This window comes from Ailuropoda melanoleuca, chromosome 7, assembly GCF_002007445.2.
Source record: "Ailuropoda melanoleuca isolate Jingjing chromosome 7, ASM200744v2, whole genome shotgun sequence".
Taxonomy (NCBI): Eukaryota; Metazoa; Chordata; class Mammalia; order Carnivora; family Ursidae; genus Ailuropoda; species Ailuropoda melanoleuca.
Genome location: NC_048224.1, coordinates 96,816,093 through 96,836,170, shown reverse-complemented (window position 1 = coordinate 96,836,170; position 20,078 = coordinate 96,816,093).

Below are 20,078 nucleotides of genomic sequence, written 5' to 3'. Positions count from 1 at the left end.
AAGAGGATGAAAATCAAGTTGTTTGTTCCATTAAGCAAGCCTTGGAGTTAATGAATCTAGTTTCCTGTGGATTATGGCCAGGAGAAAATGAACAGTTTAGGTAACAGTCAATCCTCACTGGATGCAAAGGTCCAGAAAATTGCCAAGGCAATAGCAGCTATTTATGACATTCTGGGAAGAAACGGGTATTGGGAATTTCTTTTTATTAAGCAGCTGAGACAATGGCAAGATACTGTCAAATGATGGAGGTGAGGAACAGAGCATGTCCCAAACTCACCAGAAGTGCAGTCAACAGCAATACACGTCATGAGTGCTCTAAGTGTTTCTTGAATTCAGTTGAGATGAACAATAAAAGAGATGTAAGAACAGTGCAAAGAAATATGGAAACTAGAAGAGAAACAGAAGGAGAAACTCAGTGCTTTACAGTCTCTCTAAAGACGGGACATGGCTTTTAGTGCCAAAAGCAAAGTTGGCTTCAAATCTGAACCATGTGTCATTGGGCAAGTTACTTAAATACTGTGAACCTCTGTTTCCTGTCCCTGCCTGTTTTATAGCAAGTGCTCTATAAATTAGAGATCGCTTCCCTTTTCTGTAACTAAATAAGAAATCTATATTACAGTGGAAAATTAGCATACTAAAAAAATTAAATAGAAAAATTAAATGAAATAGAATAGAGAAAAACATTTTTAAAATTAAATGAAATAGAAAAAAACATTTTTAATGGTATTGGTTTATGTTTGGATACAATTAAAAATGTAAAATCACTCAAAGGGGTCTGAGACTTATGTCAGTTCCTTAAGAAATCAAAGAATGAGGGGCACCTGGGTGGCACAGTTGGTTGAGTGATGGACTCTTGGTTTTGGCTCAGGTCATGCTCTGAGGGTCATGATCTCAGGGTCGTGAGATGAAGCTATGTCAGGCTCCCCACTCAGTGGAGAATCTGCTTGAGATCCTCTCCCTCTGTCCCTTTCCCACATCCCCCCCACCCATGTGCTCTCGCTCCCTGTCTCTCTCTAAAATAAAATAAATAAACTTGAAAAAAAATCAAAGAATTAAATCACCAAGCATAATCTTCCGTGCTGTATATATTTGTAACTTAAACCAATCATAGAATAAAATTGAATTTATACTTCTATCCAGCTCAAACTTTTTTTTTTAAGATTTTGTTTCTTTGTCAGAGAGAGAGAGAGCACACAAGCAGCAGGAGCAGCAGGCAGAGGGAGAAGCAGGCTCCCCGCTGAGCAGGGAGTCCAATGTGGGGCTCCATCCCAGGACCCTGGGATCATGACCCGAGCCGAAGGCAACCGCTTAACCATCTGAGCCACCCAGGCACCCTGCAGTGCAAACTTCGATATCCCATTTCCTAAATTATATCTTTACTTGAATCTCTCATAGACATCTCAGACTTTGCATGTTCAAAACCAATCTCCTGGGGCGCCTGGGTGGCGCAGTCGTTAAGCGTCTGCCTTAGGCTCAGGGCGTGATCCCAGAGTTCTGGGATCGAGCCCTGCATCGGGCTCCTCCACTAGGAGCCTGCTTCTCCCTCTCCCACTCCCCCTGCTTGTGTTCCCTCTCTCGCTCGAGCCTACAAAGCCCGAAATGATCTGGCCCCTGACTACTGCTCTACCTTCTCCCACCGCACTCTCCCACCAGGCTCCCAGACCTTTGACCATTTCTAGAACATGCCATGTTCATTCTCATTTCTGGGCTTTTGTATTTGCTATTTCCTTTGTCTGGAAAGCCTTCCCCCAGCTCCTGACATAGCTGACCCCACCCTTCCTTTAGATCTCAGACAAGCCTTTTCTGAATATCCAATGTAAACAATTCCTCCTTTCACTTTCAATCACTATCACAACTTGTAATTATTTATTGATTTATTGCTTTAGCTTTTACTTATCTGTCTCTCTCGCTAGAATTTAGGCTTTATCAGGGGAGAGACTGCGTTGTCTTACTTTGCAGTGTATCTCTTACATTCGGAACTAGCCTGGCACTTTACTAGATGCTCAATAACTATTTGTGAAATGAATGAATGTTCCATGTGCTTCCTATATTCCTCTTTCTATAAGTGTATATGTGTGGGTGTATACATTTACACATATATGCACTGCTTTAAAAAAAAAAAAGTTAAGTCCCCATGAGAGTGCAATCAAAAGTTTTTCTTTAATTTTCCCATCATTTTTAAAATATTTGCATTTTGTTGTTTCTGTGGTTATTCAAGCCAAACATGAAGATTACTTTCTCCCACAGTAATTAGCTCCTTCTGGGAAAACTTTTTAGAAAAATTCTTTGTGGTCTTGCCCAATTTGAGCACTGGTCTTATGTAAATTTTTTTCCACCCTTTATATTTCATCTCAACTGGCAAAAATACTGATTGACAGCTGAAAATCCATGTCCCTCTCTTGGAGTGGGAATTGATACAGGGATTAGGAAACCCCAGTACAGGGTAAGAAATCCAACTGGCTGCTACAAATTTGAAGTCCAACAGAACACCCAGGCCAGATGGTTTAAACGTGCCTTGTTACTAATAACTTAGTATAAAGGAGATAATAACTCCCTTGCTAGACAGCATGTTTCAAATGGCTGTAGAGATGGGAATTAAGGCAATAAAAGCCAGGTGAATAAACCAATTTTTCTTGTTGAAAATGCAGGTGGTACTTTCAAGTGCAGCTGCTATGTTTTAAGGGAAGATAATAGTAATAAAGTTTCCTAATTTCATTATTTTGAAACTTGATTTTTCTTTTCAAAAATTTGAGACATTACATAAATGCAAGATATTATGATAGTTAATATTATCCACTTTGACATTATCATTTGTATTAGTTATCAATTGCCATGTAACAGATTGCTCCCAGAACTTGGCTGGTTAAAGCAACAATATTTATCATCTCAGTTTCTGTAGGTCATGCATCTGGGCATGGCACAACTAGGTCCTTTGCTCGGATTCTCTCACAGGTCAGCTGCAGAAATCTCAACACTCAAGTTGGGAACCATCTCCTTCCCTGCTACTCACATGGTTGTTGGCTGGCAGGCTTCAATTCCACATTCCTGGGCTGTCCTCTGTTCCTTGCCTTGTGGGCCACTTCATAGGGCAGCACACAACATGGCAGCTTGCTTCATCAGAGCAAGAGAGTAAGGGGGCAAAAAGACCACTATTAAGACTCAAGTCATAATCTTTTAATATCTGTCCAAGTGGCATCCTATCATTTTTGCTCTATCCTGTTAGAAGTCATGAGGTCTATTCTACACACAAAGGAAGGGGATTCTATGAGGGAGTGGACACCGGCAGGCAGGGATCATTTGAGAAGCAAACCACTATATCATTATTGCTTTCAGCATGCTGAAGTAATGTCATCTTGTACTTAAGAAAACCAGTTTTGAAGTTGGAGAAAAGAGATCGAATCCCAGATCTGTTCTTTATTAGGCATATGGCTAGACAAGTTGCTTAACCTCTGTAAGTGTCCATTTCCTAATCTCTAAAAAAATCTTTCCATAGAATCAGAAGAAGGATTAAATGAGACATCAAAGTAGAGCACTTAGCACAGCACTGGGCAACCAGTAAGTGCTCAATTAGTATTATCAGTTATTCTCAGTGTAATAAGAGACCATAGAAGTGACAGGGCCATCAATATTTAGGATTCATATGTGAAAACCCCCAAACCTGAAATGATGTTGATTATCTCAATATAAGCTATACATTTGACCCTGACCAATATGAGAGTTAGGGAGTTGACCCCTCATGCAGTCAAAAATTCACAAATAATTTTTGACTCCCCCCAAACTTAACTACTAGCCTATTGTTGCCTGGAAGCCTTATTGATAACATATATAGTCAATTAATGCATATTTTGTATGTTATACATATTACATACTGTACTCTTACAATAAAGTAAGCAAGAGAAAGAATGATATTAAGAAAATCATAAGGAAGAGAAAATACATTTATAATACTATACTGTATTTATAAAAAAAAAATCTGCATGTAAGTGGACTTGCACAGTTCAAACCCACGTTGTTCAAAGGTCAACTGTATTAGATAAATAATCCATCATTAGGTTCCGTGGATTCTACCTCCAAAACATACCTTCAATTTATAGGCCTCTTTCTTTCTTCTTGGACACATTCTCTTGCAATATCCTGCTAATTGGTCTTCCCAGTCCCTCTCTTTAACATCCTTCACTGAAGCTTCTGTGGAGCAACCAAGGTGACCTTTAAACTATTTTAAAAGACTAAATCGCTCTCCAGCTTTAATATGTTTCAGAGGCTTCTCATTTTACATGAAATTCAAATATTTCAAAATGATCTACAAGGATCTATTTTTCCAACCTCATCTTCTCCCACTTTACCTTGCCCTTTATACTCAGTCATACTCACTTTCCTTTGAGTCCTTGAACTTGTAGAACTCTTGCATGCCTCAGGGCCTTTGCACATGCTGTTTTCTTTGCCTGAAACACTTCCTCAAACACTTCATCTAGCTGACTCTGGTCATCCTTCAAGTCATAGTGCATATTACTTTCTCACAACAGACTCTGTTACCTTCCTCTTCTAATCCAAGTGGGGCTTTCCCATAATTATTTCTTATAGTATCTTTCTCTTTCATAGTTTCTAACCTTATATTCTAGGGGATTATATTTTTAATGTCTATCTCTTGTGAGAGGGCTGAAACTGTTTTATTTGCCATTTCATCTTCAAGTCTAAGACAATACCTGAATCATAGTAGGTGTTTATTTTTTAACATTAGTCCTTTTATTTTGGGAAGCATTTAAGTGCACAAAGGAATTGTGTAATGTTAGAAAGATAATGTGAACAATATTCGTGGCTCAGCTGATGGAGAATCCAGTGTCCTTTCAGGAAACAGAAGACATTCAAAAACTGCTCCCCAGTTTCTATCAACAATTCTCTAAAAATAAACATCTCCATTGGATACTAACGTACAATCTTAAAATAAATGTGTAAATCAGAATTGCTTGCCATTTTCAGATTGCTTATGTGCCAGAAAATATGCAGTCAATAAAAAAATACCAGGGAGGTGGGGACAAAGACTCTCTGGATCTGTACAGCAGAAATGAATATCACTTCAACAGGTAGCAATGAGTGAAGAAAGAGGCATCCTTGGAAAGCAGTAGCACTGAAAGATGGCAGGTCACAAATCTGGTGATGGGGGATAAGATGTAGAGTGAGGCCCATTTCCCCCAGCATCGCATTCAAGGACAAAAGAACAAAATCTCAGTACTTGAACAGCAGCATACTTCCTAATACTAAATCTCCTCACTTGTAACCTCACCCTACCTTCAAAGAGTATCTCAGTTAAAAGAGGCAACTAGACTTTCTACATTTCAGGACACCTATATGCATCAGACAACAGCTTTCTTTCTTTTTTTTTTCCACTTTAAGATAAAGTATTTGATTTTTAAAAATTATGTGTTTAAAGGGGTACCTGGGTGATTCAGTCCGTTAAGTGGCTGACTCAACTTTGGCTCAGGTCTTGATCTCAGGGTCCTGGGATTGAGCCCTGCATTGGGCTCCACACTCAGTGGGGAGTCTGCTTGAGGATTCTCTCCCTCTCCCCCTCCCCTGCTCACATGCTCTCTCTTAAAATAAATAAATCTTTTTAAAAAAAGTGTTTAAAGACTCAGAATAGTCTCATTATTTTTTATTTTATTTTATTTTTATCTGAAATAATACTATTGAGTTTTTAAAATAGAGTCAGTATCTTTTAGAGATAAATACAATACTTACAGATGAAATCATATTTGCCTGGGAATTGCTTCAAATGATTTAGGGCAATGGTGGGGACTGCAGGGTTAGATGAAGCAAGATAGATAATTACTGAACCTAGATGATGATATACGGATGTTCATTATACTATTCTATTTATTTTTATTTGTTTGGTATTGTTAATAATCAAAAGTTAAATAGAATCCTTACAAAATATCTTTGGAACCTCCTAGATTCAATTATCCCAATCCCACCTAAGATTATAATGGCGACCATACCACTCTTAAAACCCTTGCCATAGAGAATTTGGTCTGGTCCAGACTGCTACTGTTGGGATCCTGACTCCACCACTTACTAACAGGTAAGTTATGGGTACATGCTGGGAGAGGCAACATAACCTTTCTGTGACTCAGTTTTCTTTTCTGTAAAATGGGGAGAAAAACGCCAATCTCAAACTATTGTGAAGGTACAGTGAAATCATAAATGTTAAATGCACATAAATGTTAAAATGGCACATAATTGCTTATTCAGCTAATAATGACAATCATTTATAAATTAATTCATTTAATTATTTATTGACTTACTCTATGTTGGGCATTATTCTAAAGATAGCTATTATTATTCTCAGATTTTGCTATCAGCTAAAATACACAGAAATACCGGGGAAGAGGAGAGATTTGCAGAAACTGAAGAGTTGGACTGAAAGAGGAAAAGCACTGAAGAATGAGAATGAGGGAATAGGAAATAACTCATGGGTGCTGGTTTGACTATGTTTTTCTCTTTTGTCCCTGTCGCTTTAAGCAAGGAGGGAGCGATAAGAGGACATCTTTGGTTTCTGAAGGACATAAGACTCCATGGCCAGAAAATGTCCTTTGAGGGACCTCCTTATAATGGATAAGAACACAATTGCCTGGTTAATTAAAAGAAAAAAATCTATTCGCTGGGAACCCTTATCCACTCAGTAAGGACAAACCCAGGAGAATTTTTATCTCAGATTCAAAACCTAAGAGAAAAGATTCATGAGGATTTGAGATACATTTGTTTTTCAGGCTGCATCTAAGGGAAAAGCCCCTCACCTGGTCATGGGTCTGTGTGGCTTACTTCCCCATCGCCACTGAGGCTTGAGAAAGGCTCAGAAGCAAGGGCAGGAGGGAAGTTTTTTCCAAGGATAAAGTTCCATTGACTTGTTGATGCAACGCTTTACCTCTCTGCAGTTGCCTGGTGCTGTTCCTGCCCCCTAGCTCTCCCCAACCTTTGCCTCTGGTCAGGGACCGAACACCCCTTGGTGTCCCACGCCTGATATGGATCCTCCTTATTTCCTTATCTTCTGCTGCCTGCCTGTCCCCTGGCCCACCTGCTCAGGCCCCGCAGCCCTCCTGGCCTGGCGTTGTCCACCTCTCCGCTCTGCAGGTCAGCAGTTCCGTGCACCTGCTGCCACCTCATGCCTCGGTGCTGTCAAGAGAAAGCCAGAGTGAGAATCGTGACCTTGGAGACTAAGACTTTTAACAGCAACAGAATTACTGGGAGTTGTATTACCCACCAGAAGGGGAGACAAGTACAAAAGAAAAACCTTTTTTTTTTTTTTTTTTGGACAGCATATCAGTTTTTTTTAAATGTGGAACTTTTGTTTAGGAATTCTTTTTAGAGTGTATTTGAAAGACTTAGAAACATTAGAACTTTTACATAAGTCTCAGTTATGTTATCTAATTCAGGGTGAATGCAGAGCAATTCTGGTTTAGATGGGGAGTCAGGCCTCCTCTCGTTGCCCACTGTATTCTTTGAAGTCATTTCCTCTTTGGCGCTATGTGTCAAGATCTGAATTAAAGTCTATTTATTTTTTTTAACATTTCTTCTTTTCTTTATTTCATTTCTTAAGCTAACGGCTAGGAAGAAGAGAAGAATCATCCCACCGTATCTACTAATGGCATTCGCTGCAATTACAAGGGAGAATTGGAAACGCAGTTTGGCTGATGTGATCTTTTAAAAATTGCTGTGAGTTTTATAGAATAACTGACGCTCCCCACTGACTTTTTTTCTAATTTGGGTGTAGGGGAGTGGGGGGAGTTGGTAGAATCCCCACATTGAGAATCCTGGGGCGGGGGGACTGGCAGAATCCAGCTATCCAAGTGCTCAGTGTTGCATGGTAACACTACCCATCCCATGCCAATTTCCTGCTGCCATCATCAGAGCAGCCTTGGTGGACATTGGCCACTCTCCCAAACCCTCCTCAAACCCCCACTTCTCTTTGAGACCATCAGGGCTTTGGAAGGGGAGCTTGCTCAGCTTTCCTCCTTCCACTGTGACACTCGGTATCGGTATAATCTCATCAAAAATTAAAATGTATGTGTGTTGTGGATGGCAGGCAAGAATGTTGCAAAAATGTTAGCTAGCACTGGTATTCTTTGGTAGGGAAATTATAAGCCATTGCTACTTTTTTCTTAATATTTCCATCCTCTGCAAATTATCAGGAAAGAACAGTTAATAATATTTTGATCAGAAAAAACCGTTCTGCAAATGACTGAAAGAAATCTTTTTTTTTCTTCCGTTCAATTTTTCTCGTTTTTTCTTTCTTCTGGCATCTCCTTCATTCCTTAAAAGAGAACCAGTATCAATTTCAGAGAAACATGGGGCGGGGGAAACATTTATTTTTGAAACCTCAGAAGAAACGGTTCTTTCCCCTCAGCCCAGTATTTACAGTTTCCTCTCCATCTCTATCTATAGTCACAAGACTCTCTCCATTTTTATCTCTCACCCTCTGGTCTTGTTCCCTGTCCCTTTTCCAGACTCTGTCCTTCACACAGTGCCTAATCTTATGTAATCCTTCACCCTTTCCTGACTTCTGTGAGCCCTTCCCATGCCTTCTAGATCCCTAATCGGCAAAATCCCCTGTGTCTGCACCTTTTGAATGTACCTGGCTGTTCCCCGAGGATACCACTCCCTGGAAACCCTCGCACAATCCTCTCACCTCAGGGCTAAAAGTAAAGCATAAAATGCTCCTGAATTCCATACCCAAGCCATTTCTCTTCCTTTACAGCCCAGATCTTTTGATTTTCCTGCCTTCTTCTTTGCCGCATTTGCTTCCCTTTCTTGGCTGTCATCTCTTGACTCCCTTCCTAGAATCCTCTCTTAGGAGATTTGTGTTCACTGTCTTCTCCACCCCTACAGTTGTCATTATTCTCAGTGATGCGTGACATCCACAAGGATGGCACATCCTGGACTCTCTGGTCTTGGCAACCCCCCCCCCACCGCAGTTCCAGTACACTTTCTCTTCATCTCAGCCATCCACACCCGTGGTGATGACCCTGGTCATCACCAGTAATGGCAGCCCTCTGAAACTTCCTTTCACCACACTACTTAAATACCACCTCCTATCTTTCCAGCCCACTTGTGCCTTTACACACGGCGCTAATTCTCTGACTCCCTCCCCTCCCCCACCCAACATATTTCAGCAACCACTTTCCCTATTCATCATTCCTTTTCTGTTTTCATATCCCTGTTTCCCAGATAAGATTTCATGGACCATCACTCCCTGGCAACCCCCTCAACACACCTGCCCCTCTGATGAAGACGTCACTTCGCCTGTCAAAACTCCAACTTGCTTGAACACATATCTGCACCAAAGTTGCTGAACGTTGCTAGGAAAATGACATGCAGGACTTCTGGGGTGACTGGTTGTGTCCAGAAAATGATGACAAACCCCAGGTGAACACCTGATGGTACCCAGCAATCCTAGTACATTTCTCTAGTGAGTGTGCTGTCTCACTCCCTCTTACTCCCTCAGTCCTTCTTTCTTCACTCTTCATTGATTAAAAAAAGGATTAAGAACTCTCTCTTCTTACTACTACCAAATAGAAAAACCTACTCATGTTCTCTGTCTTCCTGTATTCCCTCTTCCTCTTCCTACCTTCTTCTTCTTGTATCTTGGCTACCATTTCCTCTGTCCTTCTCAAAGACTTCACTGCTTGGATTATTTCCTCTCATCCCAACATAATTAGTCTTTCTTTCTACAGGATCATTCTCCCGTCAGCACACCAGACATGCTGGGCTGTGTCCTATTTAAAACAACAACTGCCCTTTTACCCCACATTTCCTTTTCACTTTTTCATTTCTCATTTGCTTTTCTTGGCAAAATATTCCCAGATGGGCTCTGCACTTACAGTTTCTACTTCATTGTTCTCATTTTTTTCTTCCAATAATTTCAGTCTGGCTTCTGCCTCCACCATTCTACTTCAGTTTCTAAACTGTATCTAAAATTTACTTATCCAAAGCACCCTCCACCCCTTGAAATGATCTGTCTTCCAGTCTTCACTATTCGGATGGTGGAACCACTGTCCTTCCAGAAGATCAAGCCAAACATCTAAGGGGCATTTTTTTTCCATCTTGTTTCTTCCTATGCTTCACTTCAACAAGTATCCGGAATCTGCCTCTGTCTTTTTCTGTTTACTATTGCCACTCTCTTCCAGTACAATGTTCTCTTAAAAGGATTTATGCTGCCACCGCTGACCAGCTCCAATCTCTTTTGCACAAAACAGCCTGGAGGAGTAATCTGTTTGAATGTAAATTGCATGTTTTAGCACACCCTTTAAAGGCATCCCATTATACAGACAATACACTCTTAATCACCTTAGGGCACAGCCCAGAAGTCCCTCTCTCCAGATAAAATTCTTCCCTCCACCCTCAAGTCTGAACCAGTTGCCCTTCCCATAGCCACAGGGTAGCCAGCTCTTCCCCTACCACTCTCTCACTCTCTCCTTGTTGTCTCATAATGCTGCAAATTCTTTCAGAGCTGGGATATGCTTATTGTGTTCATGATGATGTCCCAAGCGTCTAACACAGTTGTCTAGCAGATAGGATTTCTTTTATAAATAAGGATAAATAGATGAATGACTCTCCCTACTTCATATGTCTCTCCCTGGTAACCATCATAGTTCATGTTTAACATCTCTCTGGTAGACCACCCTCCCCCCACGTAATTCATAAAGAATCCTGTTACTGACCTAAGTGAATTTTTTAGTCAATGCAGGCTTATTGACCCTTATCTGATGAACACAAAGCGAATAAGATAAGCAAGCAATTTCTGCAGTCGGTGGAAGATTCAGAGACAGGAAAAGGTTCTATGAGGGAACTTTCTCCTATAGGGCCAGTCACCATAATTACACATGGAGTGGCGACAGATAATGCAGGACCTTCAGCCTCAACTTGTTGACCACACAAAGATCTATCCCAAGGGTCTACATCCAGAGAAGATAAACAGCAAAAAAAAAAAAAAAAAAAATTATAGGAACAACTAGGAGTAAGAACTTTCGACATCAGTTTTTCTTCTAGGTATAGCTTAAAATTAATCCAAAGCTCAGTGTAAAGTATATTTCATTTGAATTCTTTTGAACTTTGCCGTCTTCAAAACACCTGCGATATCCATTAAAGAAGATAAAGTTTATTTTATTTTAATTAATTAATTTATTCATTCAATAAATATTCATTGAGACCTTTGAGTCATAAAGCCCTGGGCCAGGTACCAGGAATGCTCAGATAAAAAGACCCAAAGGGTATCTGCCTTCATTGAGTTTACATTTGAGTAGAAAGACAGACACTGAACAGCTAATTATGTAATCCATTTTTTAGTTATAACTGTGACAACAGCTATAACTAAGAAACCAAGAACCTGTGAAAGCACATAAGACAAACAATCTCCATTGGCCCTTACACCTGCATCTCTGCTTTTTCTGCTCTGCTCTGTGGCCTGGGAGGCTGACCTCTTTGGGCTGCACCCAGGAGTTTCCTTGCTGTCTGGCTTGCCTTCGGGTTCAGCAGAAGACAGGAGGGCAGAAGGGGATCTAGGTCACGGTAATTACGTCCCCGCTCCCTCCCAGCCCCAATGGTCAGGCTGTAGTTGCATTATTCTCTTCAGTTACAAGGGAGAGACATATAAAGTAGTTGCATTGCACTCTGGGAATCACTTCATTTTCTTGTCACTCAGGCCTAGGGACAGTCAGAGGTCCCATGTGCCTGTCTGGCATTCCTCACCACCCCTGTTGGTTCCCCTCAACCTTGTATGAGTCTTTGCAAATCATCTCCTTGTTGAACCCAACAGTTTTCCAGTTTGTGTGTGCCACCCATGTCTTTCTGAGATCCTGACTAGCAGAGCAGAGATCTGGGGAATCTGACCTAGTTTAGACAGAAGGGGTATAAGGACAAAGAAGACTTCCTGACCAAGTCATATTTAAGCTGAGTGCTGACAGATGCTGTTTTCCTGGTTGGTCCTCCTTCCATCTCCTCTGTTCTCTCTCCATCAACCTAGAAACATCCACATGTCCAGAGGAGAGTAATGGCGTATCCCATCAATTGTTCTCTCCTTTATCCCTTTTTTTCCACTGCCCTCCCTCAACCCTAGCAGTAAACACTTTCTCCTTCTGGCTTTTCTAGAATGGTCTCTCCTTGGATATCTTTATGTCCTCTGAGATCTTTCCTTCTTCCCTACTCTTCCTCCCCAATCTTTCATGTCCTGCCAAAATCCCTAACATATGTTCACCTTCCCCAACGTGACCCACAATGTGACCAGAATATGCCTTCTCTCTCACTGCTCCTATGTATTCAGCCACGTGAGATACTCACTGTTTCGTGCCTTTGTTCGCAGTTTTTCTTCTTCTGGATCATCCTAACCTCATCTGTCCCCTCTGCTGAAATCCTATTCAGTTTAAATGCCACCACTCCACAAAGCCTTCCTAAAGGTCTCAGCAGGAAGTATTCACTTCCATTATTTTTTGTTCCCATAAATACTTTTTAACCTTTCTTGCGCTTCCCACATGATTTATAGCTTTGATATTTGTGGAAATGTCTTATTTCTCTCCCATGATCATCAGCTCTGAGAAGGCAGGGACTAGTTTATCTATGGAACATCTGCACTGATGGATCTAATACAATGGCCAGCACATAGTAGGAGCACTGTGGCATTTAGTATCCCTTTACACATATTTGGTCTTCTATGTTGTAGAAAATCATTCTAAGATTATTCCCATATACAACAAAATAAATGAAAGCATTAGCGTGTTCTCTTTGTGTGGGGTCCTTGGCACAGTTATTTTCATAATGTGCTTTTTTATTGCGATGTAATTAAATTGTACAGTTAAACCAAACATAGCTAAGGGAAACAGAGCTAAGACTATTTCCTCCAGTTATAGCTTCAAAGGCCTGACTTTCTCCCTCCATTTCCAGTCTTTCAACAATCAAGAATCAGTCATGCCAACATATTTATCATCTCAGGAAAAAGAAAATAAAAATCTTTTAAGGGCCTCCAGACACCATATAGCTGCACGGAGCTAGACAAGTAGGAATGGGGCATAGACAGATTAATTGAGGGGGAAATGAAAATACGCCTCCCCTAGCTTCATGTTCCACACTTCAAACTGAGATCTCTAAAAGTTCTCCTCCAGGAGGTTTTTGTTATGTCTATTGTTTGGTTTGATAATGTTGGAAGATGAGGAATTGGGGAATTTTAACTCCAGAAAGATTTCAAATCTATGTATTCTGTGTAATTAGATTTGGTTTTAAATGGTAGTTTCTTTATTCTAGAGATATATTTAAAATAGAGGCACCTGGGTGGCACCACCGGTTAAGGGTCCGGCTCTTGGTTTCGGCTCAGGTCATGAACTCAGGGTCCAGGGATCAAGCCCAGCATTGGGCTCCAGACAAGCACAGAGTCTGCTTGAGATTCTCCCTCTCCATTTGCCCCTCCCATTCTTGTTGTCTCTCTCTCTAAAATAAATAATGTTTAAACAAAATAAGATATATTTAAAATAAAATGCTAATAATACCATGTATTAATCATCCAATAATTCTTTTAACCTTATAACCAGCTCCAATGCAGGTATTGTCCCCATTGCACAGATGAGGAAACAGAGGCTCAAGATACCGTCTAACTGTCCTGTGCCAAGGCCCAGTTGTCAGATGACAGGTCTTCCCTTGTCCTTGGCTCAGGTTCTTAGACACTATGTATCCCTCCTCCCAGCATTATCACTGGAGTGAATGCACATTTGTTTGGCCATGCTCTGTGTACGCTGCCAATGTTCTACAACCCTCTGAAACTTATATTGCTGCAGAAAGCCTCTTCCCTAGGGAGGAGAGCTGCACAGAGAGCTAGAGAAGAGATGGCTTGGCCAGAAACATGGCAGGGAAATAGATGCACCCAGAATGGACCAGTCCTGTTTGAAGTCCTGATGGGGCTTCCTTTGGCTTCTAAGCCAACCACGGCTGGGGAATGATTCTGATAATTTTCTGGGAAGGAGAGTCTGTGGGAGGACAACAGAAGGACTTTCTGCCCTGCACACACAGGGAAGCATGCTCTGAGAGCGTGTATCATCTTCTATTTTAAAAATCACTCCTGTGGGGTGCCTGGGTGGCATAGCGGTTAAGCGTCTGCCTTCGGCTCAGGGCATGATCCTGGTGTTGGGATCGAGCCCCACATCAGGCTCTTCCACTATGAGCCTGCTTCTTCCTCTCCCACTCCCCCTGCTTGTGTTGCCTCTCTTGCTGGCTGTCTCTATCTCTGTCAAATAAACAAATAAAAATCTTTTTAAAAAAAAAATCACTCCTGTGAAAGTGGGCTTTAAAGTGGTTGGGTGGCAAATTTTTTTGCATTGCTTTCTATGCATATTTAAATACATTCCCTCCCCACCAGTTGTTATAGAAGTTGTTTAAACCTCAAACACCTCAAAGACATAGAGACCTGAGAAAAATATTTTTTACTGAATTGCAGCAATATTTTTTTAATCGAGAAAGCAGTCATCTAAGTGGTTTTTCCTATTTTCTATCTCACGTATAACAAAACACCTCAACAGTAACATGAGAGACAGTATTCAGAAAGCAATTCCAAACACATTAAACGAGCTGCTTTGGAAAAATGAGTCAAGCGAGTTTTTTCCCCTTTAAAGGCCACAAAGAAAGAAACACCCTTCTAACAGGGTGCTGGGTTGAAAAGGGGATAAGAGGGGGAGCACAATATCTCATCTAAAATCTTGCAGGCAAGAGCGTTTATTACTGCAGGAAGCAGAAGGTGAGCCTAGCTTATAAATGAGATCCTGCAGATGAGGGAGATGTATCTTGCTGAAGTATTACTGTACAGAATGAACCTTTAAAGCTTGGACTCTGAAGGCATAAACCATTGTCAAATAAATCTAAACCAATGTATTCATTTTTAATAAAAGAAAATGTGACATAGCATGGCCACAATAATATGTAATTTCATCCTTGCATTTCAATTCTCAAGGGTTATTTAATTCTCCTTAAAACATTACAGAAAACTGCAAGGGGTGAGATGAAAATAAATATTCTCACCTAGAATGATCTTCATTTCATCGGCATTTCCCCGCCATGGAAAAACAATAGTGGAATACGCAAATATGAAGGTCCATCTACGATTTATCTATATAATAATTTTAAATAACCAGTTTGACACATAAATAGGAGAAGGGATGGCTAATTAAAAAAAAACTATTTAAAGGCCTTTTATTGGAATATTTAAATTTCCAACAAAGAAGGTAACTCCCACAGGAAAGACATACATATTAATTGTGAAAAATAAAGAGAATTGAACAAACATGGGAGTGTTTTATTAAAAATGGCTCTCGATATGAATAATCTGTGAGGTTAATTGACAAAGCTGTTTTTAAAAAATGTTTTCCTTCCTGTGACATTAGGTTTTTGACCTCAGGTTTTTTTTATCTCTCTCTTTTTTTCTCCCGTTTTCCTTCTTGCATTCCTCCCCTGCTGTGTTCAAAGCAGGATTTGTTAGTTATATTAAAAACACATAAACAAGCTGGTAAATGAAATATAAATAAAAAGCACTTGAAACTAAGGACCTTACTACAATCCTCTACAAAACCGTAGACTCTTTCTTCACTGACAATGCAGGTGAGTGAGTTTTATGGTGACCCAGGCAATGTTAGGGCTTCTTTTTCAATGACCAGAGTCATTAATTACGTCCCCTCTACCAATGCCCAACATACCAGAGAAAATTCTAGCTTCTGTTGTATAACTGTATTTAATGTAAGGATGCCTTTCTTGAAGATTTTATCATTCAAAGGTACAGATATAATAATCAAACAATTAATGACTTTGATTCAAAAAAGTCTAGATGCAATTCAAGAAATGCTAACTTTCAGGGATACAGTGTCTAAAACTTTAGTTTCCATGTTGAAGAGAACCTCAAAAAGTTAAGGAGGAAAGAAGTTTGGTAGGTCCCTCAAGAAGTTCAACATAGAATTACCACATCACATAGGAATTCTGCTCCTAGGTATATACCCCCCAAAACTGAAGCCCGTACTCCAACAAATACCTGTACGTGCTTGCTCATATCAGCACTCTTTCTTTCTTTCTTTTTTTTTTTTTTTAAGATTTTATTTATTTATTTGACAGAGAGGGAGCCAGCCAGCGAGAGAGGGAACACAAGCAGGGGGAGTGTGAGAGGAAGAAGCAGGCTCCCAGCGGAGGAGCCCCACGCGGGGCTCGATCCCATAACGCCGGGATCACGCCCTGAGCCAAAGGCACACGCTCAACGACTGAGCTACCCAGGCACCCCAGCACTCTTTCTAATAGGCAAAAGGTGGAAACAGCCCAGATGTCCATCAGTGGATGAATAGATAAGTAAATTGTGGTATATAAATACAGGTGAATATTATTCAGCTATAAAGAGGAATAAAGTAACTGATTCATGCTACAACATGGACAAACCTTGAAAACATGCTAAGTAAAGGAAGCCAGAAACAAAAGGCCACATATTGTATGATTCCATTTCTATGGGATATCCAGAAGACGTCAGTCCATAAAAACAGATGCGGATTGGTGGTCCCAGGCACTGGGAATGAGGAGCAACTGCTTAATGCACACGGGATGATGAAAAGGTTTCGGAACAGATAGAGGCGGTGGTTTCCCAATACCGTGAACATTCTAAATGTCACGAAAATGTTCACTTTAAAGAGGTGAGCATAATGTTGTGTGAATTTCACCTCAAAAAAAAAAAGTTAAGGAATGAAAACTCAAAGCCACTGAAATTATAGCTCAGAAAAATATGGACAGGAAGCATCGGACAATCAGAATTTGAGTAAATGAACATGTGATAAGATCAGGAAACAAAAGAAGTGAGCCCAGTGGCAAGTATATTATGAACAAAAAACTTCCATAGAAAAACATTTTTAACAAAAGCAAGCCCTCTCTACTGCAAACTTAGGAGAAGCTCTTTTTAAATGAATGAAATGAAAATAGTAGGTGTTTTTAAAATGTCTATTTTTGAATCAATTACCTAGTAAAAGTCCTAATCCAATTGTTTTGGTCGATAATAGATAATTCATTTATAGTTCATTAAATTATATAATTATCATCAAATGTATGGTGTACTTCAAGGAGCTTAAATATGCTCCCTCAATCTTATTTACAGTAGAGTTTTGGTCTGTATAGCCCATTTTCTGAAAGTAATGCAAAGGAAAATTTCAGTCTATCTTTGGTCCGTTGTTAAAAAAAAAAGTCTGAGGAGGTTAGGTTTAAATAATCTTAGCATACGAAACAAAGCATTCTATCAGAATAAGGGATGTGGAGGCATTCTTCAGTACAGAAAGAAGACTAGAGACATCCACATGTTGGGTCTGAGTTATAGAGATGGCACGATAGAGTTATTTCAAATAATTTTAATGATTAGGGTAAGTTAATCTGAAAAAAAAGGAGAAAAGCAATTTGAAAAAATGGAGACCACGTTGAGTACAATACAGCAGGATAAGAGAGCAAATAGGAAAAAGAAATGGAAAGTGTTCAGGAAGCAATTACTCGCTATCCCAGGGTTCTGTGAGTGATCTAACAGTAGGTGCCCGGGAGTGGAAAGGGGCCACGGTGAGTGAATAGGACCTGAGGGAAGTAATCAGAGATAAGAATAACGAGTATCAGAGGCACAAGACACAGAATAGAGAGAGAGGATGACAAAGTTTACAGCCTGAACTTCAAAGACATGGCACAATAAGAAAGAAAGCTAAAGCTGAGAACGGAATAAAGGGTCTGCTCGCAAACATTATGAAAATGTAAGATGATGGAATACAAGCTCGCCGAAGGAGGCAGTGAGGGCATGTGACAGAAAGCCCAGAGATGAGGTGCAAAAGCAGTAACATTATCAAATGCATAAATGAGTTTTTAGCCTTCACGTTCAAATGTGTAGATAGGGACGGTGAAGAGGTGCTGCGGTTCAGAACATAATTTTCAGAAGAAACAAGTCTGGAAAAGCACAGTCTCATTTTGACTGCAAAATAGATAATTAGTCACTGGCAATCAGGGATACACAGGGGCCAGAGTTTCTCTCCCAGAAGTTTCAAGGAGATGAGGTCAACAGAAACTACGAAAACAGAGAAACTTAGAGCCTTTCCCAAACACTGACCGTGCCCTCGGGGAAATACCAAACAAATAGCACAAAGTAAATAACGGTAGCAGAAGAAAAATGATGAAAGAAATCATTTGTTATTCTAGATCATGTTTAGAAACAAATGTGAAAATCAAGGAGCATATTTAACTATTTATTTGAAACAGATCTCCCACTTCAGAACCCGTTCAAAAATATTTATATTTATGTATACATATTGGTATCAAGCCAAGTGTGCTGTCTTAATGACTGTTAATTATGATTTCGAATGTCAAATGATATGGTTTTGCATCCAATTTTGTCTCTTTGAGCTGTCACTTAAATACTTCCAAGTGTCAGTTTTCTGATCTGTGGGAGGGAGCTAAGGGCATCTCCAGGATATGCCACTTGGCATCGAAAGGACGGTATGAGATAATGTTGTGATGTACTCTGCAATTGGTGAGACACTATATTAATATTAATTTGGTTGTCACTATTAGTATTACTTATCATTAATGGTCATATTGCCAATATGTCTCAGTCAACATGGAAAGGGGAAAAAAGGTTATGGTCAAAACAATATAAAGCTTATTGGGTCTAGATGTAACATGATGCTAGAGAAAATAACAAGCTCACTTTTTTCCTCCAGAATTGTATTAATTAAATGCTATATTTTATTAACAACCATAGTTTTGTCATAAAAGAGGAAAGATGCACATTAAAAAATGCTTCAAACAGAAATTAGTCCAGTGTAATTAGTGTGAATTATCAAAATACCAGCATATAAGGGTACATGTGCCCTATTATAAAAACCAGGTGTTTAAATAAGATAAAACTGCCTCCTGAATCAATAGGGGATTTGAGCTGAGTTATGCTTTTCAAATATAGAAAAGATTGTTTCTAATTGCTTTTTCCATAGGTATCAAATTTGTACACATTATAAAAATGTTTCAAAAAGAAGTTATCAATGTGATGTGAACATTTGTATGCATTTCAGCCACTCTCAATGTATCTTTGCCCTGACTAAGAAAGGGAATTTAAATATCAATCTAGTATAGAATAATAGAAGAGAAGATGCTAACCAAAATGGAAGGGAAAAATATTTCTTCCAGAATCTCGAATTTAGCATAGAAATTTCTGCATAGATTTGGAATCCTGGGAAGGGCAGAGAAAGATGGAACAAGGTCCTGAAAGAGGCAGAGAGTAACTGGCTCAAGAGACAGGTGGTGGGATTGGCTTTAAAAAGAAGGGAACACTTGAGCCTCTGAGACAAGGGGGAAGGAGCAGAGTGCAGGCGTGAATGCAAAGAGTTTATAAATAGGGGGTCAGGATTTAAGAAAGTTCATACTAAATGGCCTCAATTTTCTTGATTAATTGGGAGGCGAGATTATCTTCTGAGAGTGGGGCAGGCAGGGGCAGGTGGGGGGAGCTAAAATTAAAAGCAAAACCAAATGAAGCATTAGTCATTGTCACAGATCCAGGACTGGGATTAACCCTAGGAAAAGCGACACTTCTTTTTTTTCTTTTTTACATCTTTTCCCAAAGATGGCCATCTAGAATCCTAAATCTTTCACATGACTGTCAGGTTCTCCTTCAATCGTCTGTGGCACTTCCATACTCTTTCACATACATATTCCTCATTAGGCTGCTGAAGACACACAGGGTGCAACCCCTGGGTGGTGCCGTCGGTTATGCGTCCAACTTTTGGTTTTGGCTCAGGTCATGATCTCAGAGTCATGGGATCGAGCCCCACATCAGGCTTTGTGCTGAGCATGGAGTCTGCTTGGGATCTCTCTCTCTCTCTCCCCCTCCCTCTGCCCCAACCCCCTGGACATGCTCTCTCTCAAATAAATAAATTATTCTTAAAAAAAAAAAAAGACACACATAGTTTGTGTTTTGCTCTGGTTGAAATAGCTGATACATTAATCTCCAATTCTCTCAGGTTACACAAGCTTGCAAAAACAGGTTCTTCTCAGATTGATAAGAGAGGTGA